The following is a 17995-nucleotide window of genomic DNA, read 5'->3' on the forward strand; positions in this document are numbered from 1 at the left end:
CAGTGTCAGACTTTATTTTGGGGGCTCCAAAATCACTGCAGATGGTGACTGCAGCCATGAAATTAAAAGACACTTACTCCTTGGAAGAAAAGTTATGACCAACCTAGATAGCATATTCAAAAGCAGAGACATTACTTTGCCGACTAAGGTCCGTCTAGTCAAGGCTATGGTTTTTCCTGTGGTCATGTATGGATGTGAGAGTTGGACTGTGAAGAAGGCTGAGCGCCGAAGAATTGATGCGTTTGAACTGTGGTGTTGGAGAAGACTCTTGAGAGTCCCTTGGACTGCAAAGAGATCCAACCAGTCCATTCTGAAGGAGATCAGCCCTGGGATTTCTTTGGAAGGAATGATGCTAAAGCTGAAGCTCCAGTACTTTGGACACCTCATGCGAAGATTTGACTCATTGGAAAAGACTCTGATGCTGGGAGGGATTGGGAGCAGGAGGAAAAGGCGACAACCCAGGATGAGATGGCTGGATGGCATCACAGACTTGATGGACGTGAATCTGAGTGAACTCTGGGAGATGGTGATGGACAGGGAGTCCTGGCGTGCTGTGATTCATGGGGTCGCAAAGAGTCGGACACGACTGAGCGACTGAACTGAACTGAACTGAACTGAAGATAGTCCTCTCCTGGTGGCAAGATTGAAGATTTGGTATCAGCTTCAGGAGATAAAATGCTCACTAGCTTTGGAAAGAGGAACTCCAGGTGGTCCTGCTTACCTTCCCAGAAGTAGGAGCTTGTGGCCAAAACTATGGCAAACAATAAGATAGTTCTCTGCCTGCTACTGTAGGTCACTGTCTCCTGGTGTATTATATACATTTTTCTCAAAAACTAAATAGGGAGCACAAGTCAATTATAAACATTCTTGAATCCCATTGCATGGTTCCAATTCCTTCCTCACTCCCAACAAGGAAGTAGTAAGCCTGATGCTCTCGACGTCTAGCAAGAGTACAATATAATACAGGACACTATTCATGCAAAAGAGCTTTGACTCTTTTGGAAGAAATCCATATACGTAAACCCCAGGCATCCTTCTGATGACCTATACTGAAAAGCACTGTTTTCACAATGTCAGAGGTGGAGACCTGGTGACTTCTACACACTCTGCTCTTCACAGTAAGAACAAGCAGTGATGCATTCCTTCTTCCTACGAAAGCGCTTTACCATAGTGCTATTTAGAATAGTGCCCAGAGGACACGTACTTCCCTGTGCTGCTCCGTTAACCCAGAAACAGCCGCAATACGTAAGTATGCGTATTACGTACGCAATACGTAAGTATGGACAGAGTCAAAAACACCTCTTGAAAGCCACTGAAAACATTCACCTGCAGCTGTTCCACTGAGTGGCTTCCTAAGAGGGTTTTCTGCCCGCCCAGCCGGTGCCATGCCTACAATGACGCTTCACAAGAAGAAGCTGGCCACAAGAAGCCGTGGCCACCTTGCCTGCAGGCACTTCTCACATTCTGAGGCCTTTTTGTCTCTCTCGGAGGGGACACTGGCTCTGAAGCAGAAGAGATGACTGATGGACTTTATAAGAATTGGCTGCCAGCCCCAGCGGCTATTAGGTTTCTTTAGCTGAAAGATTCTGCAGAAAGATTCTTTCAAGACGCTCATTGCCCTCAGAGGTTACATAATAGCAAGCATCCGAATAAGTGATTACTTGAATTTCCTGCAAAACCATCAAAGCCCAATTCCTGGGCTGGGAGAGAGGAGGGATTGGGAGGATTTGAAATTTCTGTCTTTGGCAGCTGACGGCTGATAATTAAGAAAGGCAAGGTGTCAGAGGCTTGACACTTCCTGATCCCTTTCACTGACTTCGTACGTGAGTAAATGCCCTTGGCAGCCTTGTGGATGAGCACTGGGACACCAACTTGAGAGGAGAAACCAGTTCAGGAAAGGGATTTATACTCCAAGCTCGCATGAACCTGAGCTCATTTCAGAGGGGACACCAGCAGGCTGGAAAGGACATGCCTCTGAAATGAGCTCAGACTGACTGTTTGTAGGCAAGGGGAAAGTTCTCACATTATAGTGTGTTTGGGGATGTAAATGGAAGGGGACCCTGGCAAGGGCAGAATGGCTGGAATCTGTCCAAGCTGGGTGCTGCATGATTGGAGGAGGGAGTAGGGTGAGGAGGAAGGCCCGAAGCTCTCTGACAAGTTCACAGTCAGCTAAATACAGAGCTGCTCCTTCCAGCATGTTGGAGGTAGGCACTGCCATCTCCGGGCTGCCCTGGTGGGCTCAGGGGTAAAGAATCTGCGTGCCATCGCGAGACACAGGTTTGATCTCTGTCTTAGGAAGATCCTCTGGAGTAGGAAATGGCAACCCACTCTAGCATTGTTGCCTGGAGAATTCCATGGACAGAGGAGCCTGGCAGTCTACAGTCCATGAGGTCACAAAGAGTTAGACACGATTTTAGCAACTAAACCACTGCCATCTCTGCAGGTGCCTATTCATCTGGAGACATTTCCATCAGGCATTAGTGACCCCTATCTCCACAGATGGCCTTGCATGCATGGACTTGCAAGGCAATCCATAGGCTCTCTTACTGATTTCCTCATCAGTCAGAAAGTTGACCACTCCCAACCATTTCCCTGGAGTCACAGCCGAAAGGAAAAAAAGGTTTTCAGGAATCTTATTTACACATAAATAGAATTAGTGGAGGCGAAAAACAAAACAAAACAAAAAAAAAAACCTGAAGGGCTTAATTGTCTTCAGGATCCCTGTGTGATAAACGTGTACTGGAGTCAGTCCATCACTCACTCAGCCTCGGAGTGCATCCCCCCGTCCAGAAGTACAGTGGGCGAATCGTGGGAGGCGGTGTCCCCACTGTCCTGGCACTGTCTTCCCAGTGCCTCATTTTAAAAGAGTCATCCTATCAGCTGGGCTGCCTTCCGTTGCTGGTAACTGAAAACTCCAGACGAAACCACCACGGATGACACTGAAATGTGTTACCTTTAAATACAAGAAGTTTGGAAATCTGGCCATCCGATTCCTGTGACTCACTTGGCTTCATTCTTCACCATGAGCTGGCTTCATCCTCCAGATGGCTGGGAGAGCTCTGAGCTTCACATCCAGACGCAGGGAAGCAGAATGGTGGGTGTCATTTCTCCCAGAAGCTTCTGCCGAGGAAGGAGGAAGCCTCGCCCAGGAGCCCCATCCTCAGAATTCTCCCTTGCGTCTCCCCTTACGTCTCTTACCAGACCCAGGTCGCTAGCCTTCCCTTGAAGCAGCAGTGCACAGAGAGACTGGGGTTCCCAGTATTGTTGGGGATCAACTAGCAACCACCACTAGATCTGGAAGTAGAGACAGCTTCTCCTGAAGCACAACAGTGAAAGAAGGACGGAGGCCTGAATAAAGCAAGAAGGAGGAAAGGGCTATCCGGTGGGCCCCCAGTGGTGCCTGCCTTAGGCAGTCATCAAGCATCCTATTAATGCATACAAGGGAGGGTGATAGTAACATGTTCTAAATCCCTTCTTGAATTCAGAGTCCACTTCTAAAGGAAGGTTTACAAATGAAAAAGTCTTTGAAAGTTAAGGGTCCCTTCATCAGACTCCTGACCAGATTATCATAGAGCAGAGAGACCTTCAGACCATGTGAAGTATATGCAGCCTCTGCCCCCGGCAGGACCCCCAGGGGCAGCGTCTCCTGGGAAGCATGCAGGAGCTTCTGCAAATGCCTCCAGCAGCAGCCTGTGGAGGTTCCTGCAGAGGAACTCACACAAAAGCAATGGCGAGGACTTCCCTAGTGGTCCGGTGGTTAAGAATCCACCTGCCAACGCTGGGGACATGGATCTGTCACAAGAGTGTATGTTCCTCGATTCTTTGTCTCGTCACAACAAAGATTTGGAGTGACAGACATTAAAGCCCCCTCAGCGTGTCACGGCTCTCAGGTCTTGGATAGACCCTGTTATAGCTCTCAGGTCTCCAATGGACCGTGTTATAGCTCTTAGACAAATCAGTGTTACAGCTCAGTGTTACAGCTCTATTTTATTTAGAAGATAGCAGGAAAATCCATCTTTCAGGTGTGAGGGCACGTCAATCTAAAGAGACAGGAGAAGAGCGCCCCAGCGCACGGGAGAGGGGGAGAGAGAGCGAGAGAGAGAGAGCGAGAGAGAGAGAGCGAGAGAGAGAGAGAGAGAGAGAGAGAGAGAGAGCTGGCTCTGGCTCCTCTATTTATATGCCTATCTCCCCCTGGGCCTGTCCTGTGTAAATTGGGCCAGCCAGGAGTGTTGTTTGTTTTACCTGAGGTCCTCACTCCGGTCCGGACCTTCTCTTGTTTCATTTTCGCGGGCTTTTCCCTTCCTTGTTGGTAGCCACCGCCATTTTGGACTCCTTTTCCCTGTTCTACGTACCTAACAGATTCAATCTCAGTCCAGGAAGATTTCACATGCCACGGGGGAACTGAGCCCATGTACCACACACAGCTACTGAGTGTGTGCCCTAGAGGCCATGCTCCGCAACAAGAGGATCCACCACAGTGAGAAACCCGCACACCACAACCAGAGAGCAGCCTCAGCACAGTAACAAAGACCCAGCACAGCCAAATACAGTAAATTAATTTTTAAAAAGCAATGGAGAGACAAGCCTTGCGGAGCACAATGAAAGAAGATAAGGGAACACAGCTGCTACCCTCTAGACTCCAAAATGTTAACTTGTTTTGTGGATTTCTGGAGTTAAAAGCTGGGTACTCGGAGCAGAAGTTTCAGGAAAACTACTTTTAGCTCAATATAAAAAAGGAGGTTTTCAACAACCAGAACCATAGTGGGGATGCCCATCAAAAGCAGAGAGAAATTTTCTCTCAAGGAGCACAAAGTAGAGACCATGCCAAGGAAACTTTCCCAAGGTAAAACACAATCAAGGCATTTTAATAACAACATGACCCATTTTAATACCAGCATCATGCTAGTAACTTACAAGGCTCACTGAGTACTTGTTCATCATGTATAACAAGTGGGTACTTGAAGCTTCTTAAACCTGGACTCAGTGGATAAGAGTCTGCCTGCCAATGCAGGGGACATAGGTTCAATCCCTAGTCCGGGAAGATCCCACATGCCAAGGAGCAGCTAAGCCCATGTGCCACAACTACTGAGCCCAAGTGCTGTAACTCCTGAATCCCGCATGCCTAGAGTCTGTGCTCTGCAGTGAGAGAAGTCACCACAACGAGAAGGGCCACAGCTAGAGTAATGCCCATTCGCTGCAGCTAGAGAGAGCCCTCGCACAGCAGTGAAGAGCTGGCAGTCAAAAACGATAAAAATTAATTAACTAAAAATTTTACAAGTAAAGTTTCATAAACCTAAAAAAGACTTTCCACTAAAATGTATAACCAGGAAGCTCCAGGACATTGATGAAGTTAGGACATGGGTTCATTTCCACTATGAGAGTGAAGTGAAGTGAAGTGAAGTGATATGAAAGTAGAAAACACTCAGTCGTGTCTGACTCTTTGCAACCCCATGGGCTTGTGGAATTCTGCAGGCCAGAATTCTGGAGTGGGTAGCCTTTCCCTTCTCCAGGGGATCTTCCCAACCAAGGAACTGAACCAGGATCTCCTGCATTGCATGTGGATTCTTTACCAACTGAGCCATCAGGGAAGCCCCTGTGTGAGTGGGTAAGATACAAAGAATGGCCAAAACTGAACCCATCTTCCCCAAAGTCAGCACTGACTCTCGACTTCCAGCCTCATCACCACTCTCCTTGTCACCCAGGAGTGAGTCCTTGGAGTCAGAGCTCCTTTCCCCTCCTCCCTGCCCCACCTGCAAGCCAGCAAACCCATGTGGCCTCCAACATGCTTCTCACAGTCACCACTTCCCCCTTTCTGACTGACCTCTTGGTTTAGAGGATGATTATCTGAATCTATCCCTTGAATTTATGCAATAGCTTCCTAACTACTGTCTCTGACCAAAATGCACTTCCTAAAGTGCAGCTTCAATGACATCACTCATCTGCTCAAAAATTTCCTGACTCATAACCTCATGGACTGCAGCATGCCAGACCTCCCCGTCCTTCACTATGTCCCAGAGTTTGCTCAAAGTCATGTCCGTGTCCATTGATGCCATCCAACCATCTCATCCTCTGTGGCCCCCTTCTCCTCCTGCCTTCAGTCTTTCCCAACATCCGGGTCTTTTCCAATGAGTCAGCTCTTCGCATCAGGTAGCCAAAGTATTGGAGCTTCAGCTTCAGCATCAGACCTTCTAATGAATATTCAGGGTTGATTTCCTTTAGGACTGACTGGTTTCATTTCCTTGCTACTCAAGGGATGCAAGAGTTTTCTAGCACCAGTTTGACAGCATCAATTCTTCAGTGCTCAGCCTTCTTTATGGTCCAACGCGCGCATCTGTACATGACTACTACTTCATACATAATTCTTTAATAATTATAAATTTTTGTCCCCTACCCTCATTTATAATTGTGGAGCCATTTTTTTAACTCCCATTTGGGAGGGGGAAGAATGGCAGCCCTACAGCAGTCACTGGTTTACAGGATTCTGAAATCCCACTGGGCAGACATTGTGAAGGCTCCCTAATTCTGGAAGGGTGGACTGTACCTTAATTAGACCTGGCTGTTCTTGGATAATGTGTGTCTCTGGAGGTTTAGCCGTCCTTACTAAGAGACTGAAAAACAAGAGGGCAAAAATCTTATCTCTTTAGTTTATAGGACCAAGGGGGGAGTCTACTGAATTAAAAGAAACTATTGAAATTCACTGGGAGATCCTAAACTCAGAGCTGGGTGAAGTAACTGGTAAAACATACAGATGTTTTACCTTAATCACCAAAAATAGCCATTCTTGACCAAAATTAGTGTCACCAATCTTGAAGCTTTTTCTTACTTCACCAAAAAAAGCAGGGAATACCTTTTTCCTTAAATAACTGAGGAAGTTTTTACTGAAAATGTAAAGAAAATACTATCTCAAGCTGCTAAAAATATATATATATATTCTTTTAAAGTTTGGACTCCCTTGGAGAGAAGGTGACTCTAATCCACTGTGAAAAGATCTTTGGCAAGGCAGACTGAGCAGAGACAATTCCATGTTTTGACAAACTCCCAGTTCGTATCCCTTTGCCTGAGCACACAGGGAGGCCAGTTTTTCTAGCCTCCCTTGTAGTTGGTGGGTCAATAGGACTGGGTTCTCGTGAACAGACTGTTTGCAATGGTCAAGTAGGACACTTGCAAGCCTGGCTCTTAAAAGCTTCCTGCAGGACCCTCTGCGCCCCTCCACTGTTCACAGCAACCTAAGACTGTTCAGTCAGTCGAGCTCCAAGACAGTGGGGCCTCAGTCTGTCCAAGACTCAGAGTAACTGCCCCTCCGCCATATACCCCAGTTGGTACATTCTGTGCTTGAGAAAAATTCCTTTTAGCATTTGACATTTCAGGGTCAGCAGAGTAGGTGTTGAGTAGTCCCTACACAATCCCCAACCAGATGTTTCATAAACTATACTTTTGGTTAAAAAAAAAAAAATCCAAAAGAGGGACCTCCCTGGTAGTCTAGGGCTAAGATTCCATGCTCCCAAAGCAGGGGGCCCAGGTTCCATCCTTGGTCAGGGAACTATAGCCCACAGGCCACAACCAAGACCCAGTACAGTCAGATAAGTAAATAAATGTTTTTAAAAATCCAGAAGAAACAGCGTGGTTGAAATTAACCAAATTCATACACCTTTCAGAAGAGCTCTCCCAGGGTGTCAGGGTTCTCTTACTAATAAAAGTTAGCACATGTTCTTTCATCTGCATGTTTTACCTGAATCACCAAAAATTGCCATTCTTCACCCAAAATTAATTTCACCAAGCTTGGAGCTTTTCCTTACTTCACCAAAAGAAAACAACAGGGAATACCTTTTCCCTTAAATATCTGAAGAAATTTTTACTAAAAAATATTAAAGTTAAAAAGTAGCTCAAGCTGTTAAAAAAGTTTTCTTAAGCAGCTCAACTATAAAACCCACAAGCCGAAGCCCAAAAAGAGAAGACTAGTCCACATGTTAGGTTGTCTTTAATTTTTGATTTAAAGTGATGTTTTTTAACATCTGTAAAACATTCATCTGATTATGAGAGGTAGGAAAACTTAAGAGACACATGTACCCCAATGTTCATCGCAGCACTGTTTATAATAGCCAGGACATGGAAACAACCTAGATGTCCATCAGCAGATGAATGGATAAGAAAGCAGTGGTACATATACACAATGGAGTATTACTCAGCCGTTAAAAAGAATTCATTTGAATCAGTTCTGATGAGATGGATGAAACTGGAGCCAATTATACAGAGTGAAGTAAGCCAGAAAGAAAAACACCAATACAGTATACTAACACATATATATGGAATTTAGGAAGATGGCAATGACGACCCTGTATGCAAGACAGGAATAAAGACACAGATGTGTATAACGAACTTTTGGACTCAGAGGGAGAGGGAGAGGGTGGGATGATTTGGGAGAATGGGAATTCTAACATGTATACTATCATGTAAGAACTGAATCGCCAGTCCATGTCTGACGTAGGGTGCAGCATGCTTGGGGGCTGGTGCATGGGGATGACCCAGAAAGATGTTGTGGGGAGGGAGGCGGGAGGGGGGGCCATGTTTGGGAACGCATGTAAGAATTAAAGATTTTAAAATTAAAAAAAATAAATTAAAAAAAAAAAAGATGAATGCAACTTGAAAAACAGCATTGATCTGTTCTCAGAGAGCAATGTTCAGTTCAGCTCAGTCGCTCGGTCTGTCCAACTCTGCGACCCCATGAATTGCAGCACGCCAGGCCTCCCTGTCCAAAGAGCAATGTTAGGTGTTTTTAAATACTAAAATCAAACAAAAAGCTAATTACATGAATCACTGAGGTAGCAATTTTTGGATCAAAGTGTCAGGCAACAGTTGTAGTTTACAATAACAGAGACTCCCCTCTCTGCTGGTATGTGGTTTCATGACATCTCTTTGGATTGCCCTTTGGAATCTTAACAGCCATGTTACTTTGGAATTATACTTTAACTTCAATGTGAAAGTGTAAGTCACTCAATGGTGTCCAACTCTTTGCAACCCCATGGACTATACAGTCCATGGAATTCTCCAGGCCAGAATACTGGAGTGGATAGCCTTTGCCCTCTCCAGGGGATCTTCCCAACCCAGGGATTGAACCCAGGTCTCCTGCATTTCAGGTGGATTCTTTACCAGCTGAGCCACCACGGAAGCCCCTTAACTTCAATAATCATTACAAACTTTCAAACAGACTTTATTCACATAGACAGAGACTGACCAAAGCAAGTCAACATATGAAGCAAAAAGAGAGAAGAGTTAAACAGAGAGAAAGCCACAAGAATAGAGGAAAAGGAAGAAACTGGGTAAGAGCAAAACAAGGGGAGGTGAATAAACAAAGAAATGCATTATCATTATCCTGGTACCTGAAGGTGCCAGGAAAAGAAAGAAGACAGGAAACAGCTGAGAATGCCATGGAATCGGCTGGGCAGAGCATTCCCCAAGTCTGATGTCCTATAAAAATTGACATCTCAGGCTTTTGTTTCTGTCTTATGCCTGGTAGGACCACAGAGTCTGTGAGTAGGAAGGTCCCAAACACTATACCTGCCCCTGCCTGATGCAGAAATGTCCCTGAAATGTTTTCCACTGGAACTGAAGATTGGGTATCCAAGCATCACTAAACTGATGAAATTCCATACGATCCAGAGTAAGACTGAAAATACCAGACAGGTGTCTGCTGCTTCTTTCTTTCTTCCTTTCCTTCCTTCCTTTTTTCTTTTTCTGTTTTTTTCTGACTCCCAAGATGTGGGAGTGGTATGTGACACACTTCCTTTCATCCAAGGAGTTTCTCAGCAGAGTTACGGACTCCCAGATTTGAAGTAGAAGTTGAACATGGTCAAAGAAAGGAGGACTGGCAGAGAAATGAAAAGTTTGGCAACAAAATGCACTGGAAACTGAAAATACAAGACTGTTTTCTTGGGAAACCAGGTTTAGGGCAAGAGCTGGCCCCATCCTGGATTAAAGCCTTTAAAGCTTTAGCTGTTATGAAAGCTCCCTCAGGTAACCTCTGAGATCTGTCCTCAGCCCCCTTCTCTTTTTACCCTACACACTCTCTGCTGACTTTTACCTCCTACCCTCACTCCACTGGGAAGGTTTAACCTTTCTGAGGGGCAGCAAACAGTAATGACAACTGCTGTTGACCCAAATCGGTTCACAAAAGCGACCATGTCAGGAGAACGAATTCTACACCCTGCCTCTGGGGCTTCCATTCCAAGCAACAATGATCACTAGGAAGAAAAAAAGTGGTAACACAGACACGTAAAAACATTCTTCTTATCTTCATGACACCAAGACAACAAGAGACAGGACAGGTTATAGCACAGAGGAAGTTCCAAGTGTGAAAACTCTGATCTGTCCTTTGTTACAACTTTGTTTACAACCCCTATGACACTCTAACCATCCTGTGACCCTTGCAAATTCCTTTCCAGATCCTCCTCCAGGGTGCAGCCAGATTGATCAAAGACCATCCATTTATCATTATTGTTTGATTTATTTGCATTTGACTTGTCTCATAATATCATTTTCAAGAAGAGATCTCTAATGCCAATAACCAGGGACCCAGCAGGTACCATCTACAGTCTATTAAGACCTCTGTCCTCCCTGGTTGCACTTTGAGTGTGTTCCTTATTTTGTTGTTGTTGTTGTTGTTTGTTTGTTTTGTTGTTGTTGTTTAATTTTTATTTTTACTTTATTTTTCTTTACAATACTGTATTGGTTTTGCCATACATTGACATGAATCAGCCACGGGTGTACATGAGTTCCCAATCCTGAATCCCCCTCCCACCTCCCACCCCATATCATCTCTCTGGATCATCCCCATGCACCAGCCCCAAGCATCCTGTATCCTGTATCGAACCTAGACTGGTGATTCGTTTCTTACATGATAGTATACATGTTTCAATGCCATTCTCCCGAATCATCCCACCCTCTCCCTCTCCCTGAGTCCAAAAGTCCGTTCTAAACATCTGTGTCTCTTTTGCTATCTCGCATACAGGGTCACCATTACCATCTTTCTAAATTCCATATATATGTGTTAGTATACTGTATTGGTGCTTTTCTTTCTGGCTTACTTCACTCTGTATAATAGGCTCCAGTTTCATCCACCTCATTAGAACTGATTCAAATGTATTCTTTTTCATGGCTGAGTAATACTCCATTGTGTATATGTACCACAGCTTTCTTATCCATTCATCTGCTGATGGACATCTAGGTGGCTTCCATGTCCTGGCTATTATAAACAGTGCTGCGATGAACATTGGGGTACATGTGTCTCTTTCAATTCTGGTTTCCTCAGTGTGTATGCCCAGCAGTGGGATTGCTGGGTCATAAGGCAGTTCTATTTCCAGTTTTTTAAGGAATCTCCACACTGTTCTCCACAGTGGCTGTACTAGTTTGCATTCCCACCAACAGTGTAGGAGGGTTCCCTTTTCTCCACACCCTCTCCAGCATTTATTGCTTGTAGACTTTTGGATCACAGCCATTCTGACTGGTGTGAAATGGTACCTCATTGTGGTTTTGATTTGCATTTCTCTAATAATGAGTGATGTTGAGCATCTTTTCATGTGTTTGTTAGCCATCTGTATGTCTTCTTTGGAGAAATGTCTAGTTCTTTGGCCCATTTTTTCGATTGGGTTGTTTATTTTTCTGGAATTGAGCTGCATGAGTTGCTTGTATATTTTTGAGGTTAGTTGTTTGTCAGTTGCTTCATTTGCTATTATTTTCTCCCATTCAGAAGGCTGTCTTTTCACCTTGCTTATAGTTTCCTTTGTTGTGCATAAGCTTTTAATTTTAATTAGGTCCCATTTGTTTATTTTTGCTTTTATTTCCAGTATTCTGAGAGGTGGATCATAGAGGATCCTGCTGTGATTTATGTCAGGGAGTGTTTTGCCTATGTTCTCCTCTAGGAGTTTTATAGTTTCTGGTCTTACATTTAGATCTTTAATCCATTTTGAGTTTATTTTTGTGAATGGTGTTAGAAAGTGATCTAGTTTCATTCTTTTACAAGTGGTTGACCAGTTTTCCCAGCACCACTTGTTAAAGAGATTGTCTTTAATCCGTTGTATATTCTTGCCTCCTTTGTCGAAGATAAGGTGTCCATAGGTGTGTGGATTTATCTCTGGGCTTTCTATTTTGTTCCATTGATCTATATGTCTGTCTTTGTGCCAGTACCATGCTGTCTTAATGACTGTGGCTTTGTAGTAGAGCCTGAAGTCAGGCAGGTTGATTCCTCCAGTTCCATTCTTCTTTCTCAAGATTGCTTTGGCTATTCGAGGTTTTTTGTATTTCCATGCAAATTGTGAACTTATTTGTTCTAGCTCTGTTCCTTGTTTAAGTCCCAATAGTACAAGAATTACAAAATATTACAAGATAGAGTTACAATAATTCAGATATTCTTTAGCCCTCTCTCCATTATCTTGGTTCAGTTCAGTTCAGTTCAGTCGCTCAGTCGTGTCCGACTCTTTGCGACCCCATGAATCTCAGCACGCCAGGCCTCCCTGTCCATCACCAACTCCTGGAGTTCACTCAGATTCACATCCATCGAGTCTGTGATGCCATCCAGCCATCTCATCCTGGGTCGTCCCCTTCTCCTCCTGCCCCCAATCCCTCCCAGCATCAGAGTCTTTTCCAATGAGTCAACTCTTCACATGAGGTGGCCAAACTACAGGAGTTTCAGCTTTAGCATCATTCCTTCCAAAGAAATCCCAGGGCTGATCTCCTTCAGAATGGACTGGTTGGATCTCCTTGCAGTCCAGGGGACACTCAAGAGTCTCCTCCAACACCACAGTTCAAACGCATCAATTCTTCGGCGCTCAGCCTTCTTCACAGTCCAACTCTCACATCCATACATGACCACAGGAAAAACCATAGTCTTGACTAGACGGACCTTAGTCAGCAAAGTAATGTCTCTGCTTTTGAATATGCTATCTAGGTTGGTCATAACTTTTCTTCCAAGGAGTAAGCGTCTTTTAATTTCATGGCTGCAGTCACCATCTGCAGTGATTTTGGAGCCCCCAAAAATAAAGTCTGACACTGTTTCTACTGTTTTCCCATCTATTTCCCATAAAGTGATGGGACCAGATGCCATGATCTTCATTTTCTGAATATTGAGCTTTAAGCCAACTTTTTCACTCTCCTCTTTCACTTTCAAGAGGCTTTTTCAATCTAACTTAAAAAACCTCAAATACTAAGGTCTCCAAGATTACCTCCCTCCTTTTCACAAGGCCTTTTACCCAATACCAAACAGCAATATTTATAGAGCCATATATTACTATTACTTCCAATCTATTAAAGCAGATGTCCTCCTTTTCTTTGTCAGAATCTATCACTATCCTAGCAAACTCATCCAAGCATGGTTTCACTATTGTCCTTAGATGGATGATGTCCAAGTCTATATCTGCAGCACAGATCTTTCTTCTAAATGCCAGCCTCTATTTTCAGCTATTTATCTGACATATCCCTGAGCCATCTTGCTTAGCTTGGCTTCCCTGGGAAGCAGAATCCAAGGTGGAGATCTCCACGTGGTGGTTTATTGGGGGTGCTCTTAGGAACACCACCTGGGAAGCAGTGATGTCTGCATCAAGACAAGGAGTGGCTGAACTGTGTTGCAGCCCCAACAAAGACTCAGTCATAGGAACCTGATGATCCTTCAAATCTGTTCCAAATTGGGCCAAGGAGGCTCAGATTTCATACCCCAAGATTTACCCACCTTTGGTTGTAGGTCACCCCCAGGGAAGGGGCATAATCTTGAGTGAAAGCACATCCCTTTATGGCGATTCTCACGTTGGAATTCAGCCATGAACCATGGCAGCCAATTTCTCAGACTGCTGGGAAAATGCATATCCAGCAGGTTTACCTCCCCCTGATGACTAGAGGTTGTTGCTCCTGCCAACACCGTGACTTCTTCCCTTGCCTCATGCTATCCTGGCATGAGGAACCTGAAGTAACTAACGGCTGTCGTGGCCTGAAGTTTCATAGAGACTCTTCTTGTGTTTCCTGATGGAAACATGTCCTTCTGGGAACCATGACTTCTAAACCTATGGAGCCCAGAGTTGCGGGGATGAGAAACAGAAATTCCCTAAGTGGGTCACTGAAGTGATGCCAAGAGAGGCACCTTCTACTTCTACCCTCAAGTATTCTGCCTTCTCTGGTCACAGCACCATGTACTGGCTGTTGATATAGAACGCCTATTGCATCCCGGAGAATGACCCCATCCTTGCACACTATCATCTCAAAGTTGGTGCCACAGCTATGCCTTTGAAAGGCCATTCTCTTGCTCTCTTTGGCTGCAGCTTCCAGGTGCCATGGTACATTAGGGCTGGAGGTACAATATGTAGTGGGAACAGTGGAGCCTATGGTCAGAAGTATACTGCTTCACTCCTTTTGCTGTAAAGTAGGTGTGGGTGGCACATCGCAGAATGAACCATCTTCATCTGTATCACCTGCATAGCCCTGGCACTGCATCCTCTGGCACAAAGTTTCATTATCCCAGAATATATTCAAAGCATCCTCCTGGAGCAGAAATTCCTCTCCAAGATCAGTCATTTTTAATGGCATTACTATATAGAAATAACAATGTTATACAGTATGACAAAAAAGTCAAATGACTTTTCAAAAAAAAATGCAGACAACTTCAAATAAATGTGATGTTTTAGCAGATTGATCTGGACTGGATACCCAGAGTCCCAAGGATGTGTGCTCACTGTCCTTTATCCTTAAAAATTATGTAAGGGAAGGAAGCACTGGTGTGGGAATGAGCGCTGAAGTAGTAAATCAGGAGATCTGAGACCTCGAAACTGGATTTTTCAATTGATAATGATGTAATTTAGTTAGGACATTGAGCAACTTAATGTTTCCTGCAATAGCAACCTCTGTTTCCTCATCTGTGACCCTACCTATGAATATCTTTTCCATGTCTTTTCTTGGATGTCTCAAAAGAACCTCAAACTCAACATGTCCAAAACCCATGTCATGATTATTCCCCCACAATCCAGTGCTGTTTTTGTTTTTGTTTTTTTTAACATTTTCAATCCCTGAAAATGACACCACCACCCATTCAGTTGCTCAGGTCAAAAATCTAATTCCCTTTGACATCAATTTCTTCTTCAGTCCCACTATTAAGTCTATAACCAAGCCCAGCTGATTTTACCTCCTAAAATCAGGCTAGGTGGCTCTAGAATTCATTGGCTCCAGTCCATCTCTTCCACTGCCACCAACACCGCCCACCCACCCCAGTCCTGGCCACTTCCTCTGTGGACCAATGCATGATCCTCCCAATTGCTCCACCCGTGTTTACTCTGCCCCCATCCTATCCTCCTAAGATTCTGGGCACTTAAGCTAAATACCCCACAGATGCGTGTGCACACACACACACACACATACACACACACACACCCCTGTCCCTAACACAACCAGAGTGACCTTTTGAACAGCAAATCCCATCCTCCTACCACTGCCTTCTTGTCAAACATGAGCTAAGAGGCAGGACACAGCCGGGCCCCTGCCTCCCTCTCCAGTCTAGTCTGAAATCAAGCTCCCACTCACTGCTTATCGGAAATGCTCCTCTGTTACGGCTGAACTGTGCTCCCCCTCCTCCCAACCTACTGAAAATTCAAGTGTTAAAAGTGCTGATCCCCCAGTAGCTCAGAATGTTGCTGTATTTGGAGATCAAGCTTTAAAAAAGTAATTAAGATAAGTCATGCGGGTGGGCTCTAATCCAACCTGACCGGTACCCTTATAATAAGGGGAAACTGGTACACAGTCACACACAGAAGAAAGACTGTGCAAAGACAGAGAGAGAAGATGGCCATCTATAAGCCAAGGGGAAGAAACCAACCCTGCTGACACCCTGACTTCTGGCTTCCAACCTCCAGAACCGTGAGATAGAAATTACTGTTGTGTAAGCCACCCACTCTAGGATATTTCAGTACAGTGGCCCAGCAAACATCTTACCTAAACAAAATTCCTAAATCACATCTAAAAATAATGGCTATCAGTTTCAGAGCACATGCCCCAGGCCAGTGTCTGCCCCCAACCCTCTGTTATATTCTCTCCTTTTATTCTAACGAGAACCATTGCTCCCTGATGAGGAGGAACCTCAGAAGCTCCTGGATCTGCAAGGAGCACATAGACTCAGAGCCTCTGCTCAGATACTCACACCATGGCTTCCTGAGGAAAACTTGTCCAGTGTTTCTGGAATTCTTGGGGATAATCTGGATCATTGCTTAAAGTGCGAGTATTATAAAAAGCCAAGTCTCCCTTTCATGTGGGAGCTGAAGAGCGGCTCTCAGCCCAGCTGAAGGAACCCACCTCAAGAGTTCACCATGGAGGCCACGAAGGAGGAGGCAAGCAGTAGGGATGGGGGGAGACTCTGTGGGAAAGCTGTGTGATCTGTGTCCCCACGGTGCTCCCTCCATCCTGCCCTCTTCCTCTCTATCCAAAGGCAGGCCCGCAACAAATGGAGAGTGTGACCCTGTCAAACCATCAGAGGACTTAAATACTGTATTAACCCTGAGCCTCAGGAGGAGTACTTACATCCATCCATGTCCTTCTGAATTTGCCTGGGAGAGTAATGACAGCTTTAATGTATTGCTTAAAAGTTTGGAGTTATGGTCCTGTCAGCCTAGGCCTGAAAGTTACTTCTATCTGCGAGAATTTTGGCAAGCCATTTGAATTCTTTAAAGTCAGTTTTGCTCAGTCAGACAGGCACAGAGATGCTTCTGGAAGCAACATCACGATGGCTGCCCAAGGAGAACCCCAAGTTCAGTTCAAACTGGTATTGGTTGGTGATGGTGGTACTGGAAAAACTACATCCCTGAAATATCATCTGACTGGTGAATTTGAGAAGTATGTAGCTACCTTGGGTGTTGAGGTCCATCCTCTTGTGTCCCATACCAACAGAGGATGTATTATGTTTGACATATAGGATATAGCCGGTCAGGAGCAATTGGGTGGACTGAGAGACAGCTATTATATACAAACTCAGTGTGCCATTACAGTGTTTGATGTAACATCGAGAGTTACTTACAAGAAAGTGCCTAACTGGCATAGAGATCTGGTACAAGTGTGTGAGAACATCCCGATGGTGCTGTGTGGCAACAAAGTGGACGTTAAGGACAGAAAGGCTGAGGCAAAGTCATCTGTCTTCCACCGAAAGAAGACTGTTCAGTACTATAACATTTCTGCCAAAAGTAACTGCAGCTCTGAAGAGCCCTTCATCTGGCTTGCCAGAAAACTGATTGGAGACCCTAACGTGGACTTTGTCGCCATGCCTGCTCTTGCCCCGCCCAGAGGTGGTCAGGGACCCAGCCTTGGCAGTGCAGGACAAGCACGGTTTAGAGGCTGCACAGATGAAGATGATGGCCTGTGGGAAGGTGAGGCTGGGGCCCAGCGTCAGAAGTCTAGTTTTATAGGCCAGTGTCCTGTGATGTCAGCAGTGCAGCGTGTTTGCCACTTTATTACATAGCTAAGCAGAACATGTGCTTAATGTTTGGATGCTGAAGGAGGTGGATGAGCTTTGGAGTGAATGTGGCAGTTAAAAAAAAACAACTTTCATTTTTGGACCTGATATTTAGGTGATTTGCAACACAATTGTTCCTCCTTGAGTTTCAAATATAAAACTGCTATAGTCACATGACATGGAGAAAGAAATGGCAACCCACTCCAGTGTTCTTGCCTAGAGACTCCTGTGGACAGGGGAGCCTGGTGGGCTGCCATCTACGGGATCACACAGAGTCAGACACGACTGAAGCGACTTAGAAGCAGCAGCATAGTCACGTGACATTATTGAGAGGTGAAATCTTGTTTGTTACTGTCATTCCCGTTCCTTTTCATTTAGAATCAGAATAAAGTTGTATTTCACATATCTAAAAAGGAAGTCAGCTTCCTCACCCCTACAATAAGAAGAGTAATTATAGTAACATTATTATAGGAATATCATAATAATTAGAGATAATATATGCAAAGCACTTGCACAGTATTTGACATG

General features: G+C 44.7%; 1 pseudogene; it reads left to right on the forward strand.

The window, feature by feature from the left end:
• The first annotated feature begins 16744 nt into the window (after positions 1 to 16744).
• On the forward strand, positions 16745 to 17420 carry LOC101122792 (GTP-binding nuclear protein Ran-like; annotated as a pseudogene).
• Positions 17421 to 17995: the final 575 nt, after the last annotated feature.

This window comes from Ovis aries, chromosome 7 (genome assembly GCF_016772045.2).
Source record: "Ovis aries strain OAR_USU_Benz2616 breed Rambouillet chromosome 7, ARS-UI_Ramb_v3.0, whole genome shotgun sequence".
NCBI lineage: Eukaryota > Metazoa > Chordata > Mammalia > Artiodactyla > Bovidae > Ovis > Ovis aries.